This window comes from Salvia splendens, chromosome 12 (assembly GCF_004379255.2).
Source record: "Salvia splendens isolate huo1 chromosome 12, SspV2, whole genome shotgun sequence".
NCBI classification, from domain to species: domain Eukaryota; kingdom Viridiplantae; phylum Streptophyta; class Magnoliopsida; order Lamiales; family Lamiaceae; genus Salvia; species Salvia splendens.
In genome coordinates this window covers 22,788,663-22,796,832 of record NC_056043.1, presented here as the reverse complement: position 1 = coordinate 22,796,832, position 8,170 = coordinate 22,788,663, and the positions used below count along the sequence as shown (strand labels likewise).

The 8,170-nt window shown below is 35.8% G+C and overlaps 1 pseudogene; it reads right to left on the bottom strand.

The window, feature by feature from the left end:
* Positions 1-1,491: 1,491 nt before the first annotated feature.
* On the bottom strand, positions 1,492-2,276 carry LOC121758522 (annotated as a pseudogene).
* Between the last annotated feature and the right edge of the window lie 5,894 nt (positions 2,277-8,170).

The following is an 8,170-nucleotide window of genomic DNA, read 5'->3' as shown; positions in this document are numbered from 1 at the left end:
AACTATTAGCTTACAAGATACATAGAATTGAAAAGTATTTTAATTTATCACTCTAATTAAATGTACAATATTTATAAATTAAATGAAAATAATATTTTGATATAAAATAAACATATTATGTAGTAATAAAAAGGAAAATAATTGCACCATTTGCTGCGTTTGATGAGGAATTAAAGAAATAGTATAAACGTAGAGGAAGTGAGTGTTGTTATAATCATGACTGCCATTGATGAGAGAACACATAGATGAGAGAAGAAGAGAGAAGTCATAATTAAGGATAAAAATGAGAAAGACTAAAACACCTTGGAATGACATTTAGGTTAAAAGTGATGGGAAAAGGGCCTAAAAGACTCAAAATAGTGAAAATGAGTCTTTAATGATATTATACCCATACGTAGACAGTGCATTTTTTTAAACATGGGTACCTCTAGAATTCGACTTGCCATGCGTAGGGGCCAATTTTGCAGTTCACTCTTTCTTAAATCACATGCCAAAAGAAACTCCTCACTTATAATGCGACAAAGGGAGTACAATATTATCTAATTAAATTATAAAGTTCTAATATTTTAAATCTAATATTTTAGGTGCGGGTATTAGAAAATATAAAGAAAAATTGAAGAAACATGATAATGAAATATGAGTCTCATTTTTATAGTAAAATGTGAATGGAGTGGAATTAATGGAATCTGAGGCCTATTATTATTTACAGTAGATTCTAATTAGGACTTCTAATGTGGAACGAACTAAAACGAAAAACTGCGACTAGTAAAGTGGGACAGGGGGAGTATAACATTATAATTCCAAATTTAAAATATGGAGAAGTAAATCAATCACATTAATTGAAAGAAAATAAAAGGTTACGAATTAAAAGTGAAATTAAAAAAAATGGTAGAAAATAAATTGATAAAACCCCTAGCTAGAAGAGTGCATCGAAAATCGCCAGATTCGGAGTAGAAGTTGCGGTTGAAACTTGAGCATATAGGTGAAGTCACAGTTGTAGCTATTCAATTGCTCGCTTCTATTTTAGCGATTTCTTCAATCACTAAAATCGAAGCAAGCAAACAACAGTATATAATCCAGAAGTTTTGAGTATATATTCACAAACAACAACTCTTACTTTGTCGTTCGATATAAAATCCGGCAATCTTGGGAATTTCTTCGATTTTCTCCGACAACGAGAACTACTGTGGTGCATAAAATACACGGATGCATGGTTATGCCTGCGTAGTATAGGATAATATGATCACAATTGGAGCTAGCCAGCTGAAGGATCGATTAGGCGATTTTAGGTGAAGAGCTAAAATCCATGAATAAGTTATAAGCGGTTGTAACAACATTTTACATTTTATGAAATGAATTAATGCACATTGCATCTTCTTATCCTCCTTCCTCTAGTAATGTTTTTTAAATTGAATATAGTAGGAGTAATACCTAAGAAGAAATATGGAAGGAGATACAACCATGTTTCTCTGTTAATATTTGGGTCAGTGTCTAAAAAAGCCAGTTGAGACTAATGTTACCTAACCAAATAAGGAGTTGAGATAATGATGCCTGGTGGAGTCGTAACCTGCAAACAGCACTCGTTTCATGGTCTTCACCAAGAAAATTCCCATGCCCAAACATGTCCATGGCAACAGAAAGTAATATGCATAGCTCCAAAAGATTCTCCCGAACACAGCTAGAGACAATCCTGTGAATGTGTATCCAGCATATGCCACCATGTCAAGTAAAGGTGCCTCGCCACTACCCAGCGAGAGTAACGTCATTTTCAGTAGACCTACTTGAAAAGAACGACCTTCAATTTGTTCTTCAGTAGGCCTATCTAAATAACAGTAATATTACCCTGTGCAGAAATGGGAAAAGAACGACCTTCAATTTGTTCTTCACGTATTGATCATTGACTTGGAAATAGTATTGTGGGTCGGAAAAGTACCTACTGATCTGTTTCAGAGCAATCAGAATACAAGATGAGAGCTTACCGTAAAAAATTCCTAAATTAAATCTAAATAAACTAGAATAGTTATAGTACAATGGCGTGCATATTCAAGGCATGAAAAAACTCATCTAAAGCAAACAAAAAACAAAGCCACCCTACCCTAGGTTTATGCTCCATCACTCACATTACTTTGCACGTATTCAGACCTAGATCCCAGAATCTTCTCTCCATAAGCACCAAGTCCACCTTTAATAAATCCTGAACTTGCACCATAAAATGAATTCCCAAAAGGGTTTGGCGGCTGAGGCACCCCAGGCTGTGGTCCAACATTATCATACATCTTTTCACGAATCAATCAAAATCTACAAGAACAATAAACATTTATCTGAGGCATATCCATAAACAAAGAAGAAAAAAAATTAAACATCTGTAGCAACGAGTATCTAACGAAGCAATGGCAATCCCCCCATTCAGATCGAAATTCGAGAGACTCACCCAACCTCTTCTTAAATTACAAAGCAAGCTCCAAGGAAGTGGGATATCTTAGCATAATTCAATCTGAATACAGTTGTCATTGATATCCAAACACGATTGCTTCTCTTGTCCAGATAATCAACATAAATCAACAACGCGAACTTGTTTGAGCTAAAATGCTAGTTTAATCCATTATAATAGGAAGTTAAGAAGAAACGAATAGAGTCAACACAACTAAAGCACTAAGCCTTCATAGTCTCCTAGTTACACTAACCAGCTCAAAATTTCACAAGCAAAGCTCAGTTGTGGAAAAAGCCAGATCAAATTCAATCTAACCCTAGAGAGCGAAAAAAAAAATAGAGTAAAGTAGAAGAAAGAATAAAGTAATAGGAATTAGAAGTTTTGTTTTTAGCCCAGAAAGAAAATGACTGAACTTTAGGGTCATCCCAATAAGAAATACGGCTCAACGTAGTTGGAACGGTGAGGGTAGTTTTTTGCGGCCTTGAAACTTGGATGAGAGGGTATGTAATTTCCATTCTCGTCAAGACCAGTAATGGAAATTTTCAATTATGATACAATATTAGAATGTTGGCGAGGGCAGCGAACTCACATAGACGGTGACTATCTTGTTGATGGATTTGCTTGTTTCTTTTCTCTAATTTCTTGTTTATTGTCTGCATTTCATCTTGGATGGCTCTTGGCTAGTGTTCCTAGACCTAGTTGCTAGTTGCTAGTTGCGTGTTTTCTCTTGGTTAGTTTTTTATATTTTTCTTTTGAGTGAAAATCAGAAGAACTCTCCTACCATTGACGACTTAGAGCATCCACAACGGTGGCGTCCATCGCCACGGCCGTCCGCGCCAGCCCTACCATTGACGACTTAGAGCATCCACACGGTGGCGTCCGTCGCCACGGCCGTCCGCGCCGCTGGCACGGACGCTACCCGCCGCCGCTGCGCTCGCTCCGCTGGCACGGCGCTGCTCGATGCATCGAGCAGCGCCGTGCCAGCGAGCAGCTGACGTGGCGCGCTGGGATTCGTCAACGGCATAGCCGTTGTGTTTAAAAAAAAAATTTAATTAAAAAATCGGTTTTTAATTAAAAAACCGATAAAAAATAAAAAAAAAATTTCACTTCCCAAAAAAAATATATCCGTTTTTTTCCACTTTTTAATTTTTTTTTCATTTTTTTACCCCAAAAATATACACTTTCATCTATAAATACCCCCAATTTCACTCCCAAAAATTCACATCAAACTACACAATTCTCATCTTCATTCTCTCATATCCATTTTCATCTTCAATCTCTCATATCCATTTTCATCTTCATTCTCTCATACCCTACAATATCACTATCTCCGGCCAAGACGATAGCCCTACGGGCTCCCACGGTTGGAACCCCGAATGGTTCGGTTCACAACCGTTTCCTAGTCCGGAAACGGACTATTCGGCCCCTCCTCTCACCCAAGATTCGGGCGTTCTGGGTGGCTACCGGCCATACCCGGTCGACGAGCAAGGTGCCTCCGATGGACAATACGGGTGGACACCGGAACCTAGGCCTCCCGTCCCTTCTCAAACTCCGACTCCTCCATCTCGCGCCGGTGTCCGCACACCGTACTCACCGGCGGAGATGGATAGATTGTTCAAGGCGTACTTGGAAATCTCCGAAGATGCGGTGGTTGGCACGAACCAATCCGGCGATCACTTTTGGTGGCGCGTCTCTCGGAGGTACAATGCAAACCGGCCGCCGGGAACGATCGAGCGCAACGAGAGTATGGTGCGCAACTGCATCGGCCGAGCCAACGACGAAATTGGCAAGTTCAATGGCAATTTCCTCCAGGAGTCGCGGAATGCCGGGAGCGGCCGGAGCGAGGTCGACATCATCACTGCGGCGCTGAGCACCTACCAATCCATGAACGGTAAGTCGTTCAAGTACCTAAATGTTTGGCAGGAAACGAGGACGCACCCGAAGTATCTGGGATGCGTAACATCCTCCTCTAGCAGCTCCTCCAAACGGTCACGATCGGCATCCCTATCCGACGCCGGCGAAGAAGTGGCTAGCCAACTCGCCGAAGCTAACTTGGGTAGCCCCGACGCCGGACCAAGCGGTTCCCGACGCCGACCGCAAGGAAGAAAGAAGGCGGCGGCCGAACGCCGTTGCGCCGCGACTCCATCTGCCCCCGCCCCCGAACCCGCACCCTATGTTCCACCCCACCCCCGAACAACTCGTTGTGGGCCCTTTTGGCCCAACTCAATATGGTCGATAGGTCAACTATGACCCCCACGCAACTTCAAACGCACGAGGACATGATATTGGGTCTCAAAAAATAATTGGGGTTGGTGCCGCCGGATGCGTAGTCTTCCTCGGGTAATATTAGCCAATAATCAAGTAATTTTTAATTTTTAGGAGTTTAATTATGTAATTTTTAATTTTTAGTTTTTTAATTATGTAATTTTTAATTTTTATGATTTTAATTATGTAATTTTTAATTTTTAGGATTTTAATTATGTCTTTTTTATTTTATTTATAATTTGTAATATTTATTGTGGTTTTTTAATGAATTTTAGTATTATGGAAATGTTTTTGTGTAATTGAATTTTAAATTAATTGTGTTCGTCCTTGCGGAAGAGCACAGCTGTGGGTGTTGTGCTCTTGCCAGAGAACAGGCAGAAAAAGTGGGGTCGGGCCCACAACCGTACCGCTGGCAAGAGCACGGTTGTGGATGCTCTTAGTGTTGTTATATACTCTCTCTGTTTGCTAATTTTTTTTTCCATTTTGGTCATTTTCCTAACAATAAAAACTTTCTATTTTATCAAACTTTTTTTCTTTGTGAAATGAGATTCATTTTCCACTAACACTTTCTTTCAATTTATTTCCTATTTTATTAATTTTATATTATTGAAATTCATGATATTTCAAAAGTTTTTATCTTTTGAAACTGAGGGAGTTCATGAATTTACAAGTGGCACACAAGTCATACTAATGATTAACTATATTGGCTCGCAATAGTTAATCATTATTTATGGCACTCCATATTTAACTATATAGTTAAAGTTAGGTCGGAATACCAATATGCCAGCTAGGCAACACATGATATTCAATGGAATCTTATTTAATCAATTAATTTTCTTATACCTCCGACGACATGATAGATTTCCATGCGGTGCATAACTCATGGTTTATTCATGACTAAAATTAAAGTTAGAATCCTAGGACTTCATTTTTAATTCCTCTTAGTTTAAACAATTTACCTTTTTATTAGTTTTAATTTTGATTACAGAATAATTAAAATTTTATATTCAATCTAAAAAGTTATTAGATTAATTAGATTTGAATAAAAATAATGGTTTAAATCATTTTTAAATATAATCAAGTTGGCGGGTATAGTTTCATCAGCTATAGAATCTCCAATTCTCCATCATCCGATTCAACTCACCCAGTGGCGGACGCAATTAAGAACAAGAGGGTACGATTGTACCCCAAAATCATAAATAGTTTAGTGGTAAAATGCCAATGTGTCAAATAGAAGAACCCAGGTTTGGTTCCCACCAAGTGCATTTTTTGCAAATTTGTTCTTCTGTATTTGTTTTAATTTGTAACTATTAGGTTTTGTTTATGCTTCGCCTCCCTCTGCCTAGTTTTTTCCCCCTATTATTTCTTATATTTTATATTTTGTGTTAATCTGCTAAATGTTTTACTTTTGTTAAACATTGTATATAATCATTTCTAGTTTTTATGGTTTCTAATAATGTATAATTAAATATAATAATTTATTATATGCTCTCTTATTTGTTTTTTACACAATAAAACATATATGGATAGATATAATTATTTAATTTAGAGATTCTTATTATGCTCATATTTGAGATTATATAGAAATATAAAGTATTTTTTTATTTTAATATTTAAAACTCTTTCTAAACTAAAATAAATTATCTATTATATACATTACTAAAAATCTATTTAAACAATGATTTTTTAAAAAGTAATATTATTAAAAAATAATCCATTTTTATATACAATAATTCATTGGAAAAAAATAATAAAAATAACAAAAGAAAAAGATGAAATTGAATTTTAAATCTCCAAGTCGATATAATTATCGAACCCGCAATATGAAATTTCTGGATCCGCCATTGAACTCACCCAATGAAAATAGAAAGACTCCCGCAATTTGTGTTGATATTAATTCAAGAAAGGAAAATGATTTTTTTGACATAATGGCAATGCCAGTTAAGTGGTAATTTTAAATTGTATTTCATTTCTTATTAAATTTATGTTTTGTATATGTACAGTCTTGTCCCTATAACCGTTACATCTTCTCATCAACGTGAAAATAAATGGGACCATTCGACATATGAAAATAAATGGGACCATATTAATCACAGATAAAGGCCACTTCTATGTCAGTAAATTATTGGCCCTTATTTAATGAGACTTCTTTACGAAATTACTACGACAACGTCATTAAATCCTCATTTAAAGGATTCTTGATTTCTTGCACTATTAAGTAATAAACGTCATTCGTTGTTATTATTTATTAATATAAGATCCAAATCATATATCCTAGTTGGAACCTTAACATATTACTCCTACTAAAAAACCAATAAGATTGTTTTATATTTTTATTCGGTATTTACTCAATGATATATTTTGAACTTTTAAGGCCTGATCAATTAATTTGATTATTTGAACTTGATATAGCTTCATGAAGTACTTATTTTATCATTACACCATTCAGAATGCACAAGAGGCATTACTTAACACATAGTATTACTGTTACATTAGTACCAATAAATTATCAATGAATGGCCAAGTCCCAAGTGTATTGTAAACTATTGTCATTTTTTAATTGGATTCTGATCAGTCAAATTCATTCAATAAGCACCCATATTACAAAAAAATTAAACAGATACAAATTTATTTATTATGGGTGTTTTTGATCAGTTATAACTAAAAAGTAACTAAATCATTTAGCTTTGTGTTATTTTCGTTATACATGGTCTTCTATTCTTTTCCTTCTTCTCTCTAACGTTTAAGTGTATAATTTTATTTTTAACTTTATTACTAACTAATATATACATATGTTATGCAAATAACTCTCTCATAAAACTAATAAATAAATATTAAGTGATCAAAGATTCAAAATATATACTTAAATAGGGAGATAAGTGGATGTCACGACCACATCTCCCTAGTACTAGTGAGTGTAGTTATTTCACGACTAAAATTACCTCATCAATCGTAATTCATCACATGGGGAGTAATTAACTCGAGGGAATAATCTCGAAGGCAATTGGGTACAAATCAAGTTATAATCAGAGTATTGAGACCAATTACATTATTTACATAGTTTTTCCTAGAACAACATTTAAATACAACGGAAGGTTCCAAGACAAAATAGTATGTATGGAGACATACTATTTTAGCTACCTAACTACTTAATAACGGGTCCCAACACCTTCATCTCCTTGATCACGTTCAACCTGCACGTTAGAAAAATAAACATGCAGGGCTGAGTATTTGATATACTCAGTGAACATAGTGCCAAGAGTACTTCTAATTAATTGTCAGCCATAGTTGAGTGATCACGACGTTTTTATTTTAAAAGGCCCGAGTCACTAAATACTTTTCATTTCATCAATTGATTGCGCAATCACATAAACATAGTACCGTATCTGAACTTATGTGAATCGGGAAAGTGGCCACATTCCACGACGGTCACTTGACCGGCCAACTCGAAAGCTAGCACACAGTCCCCACATG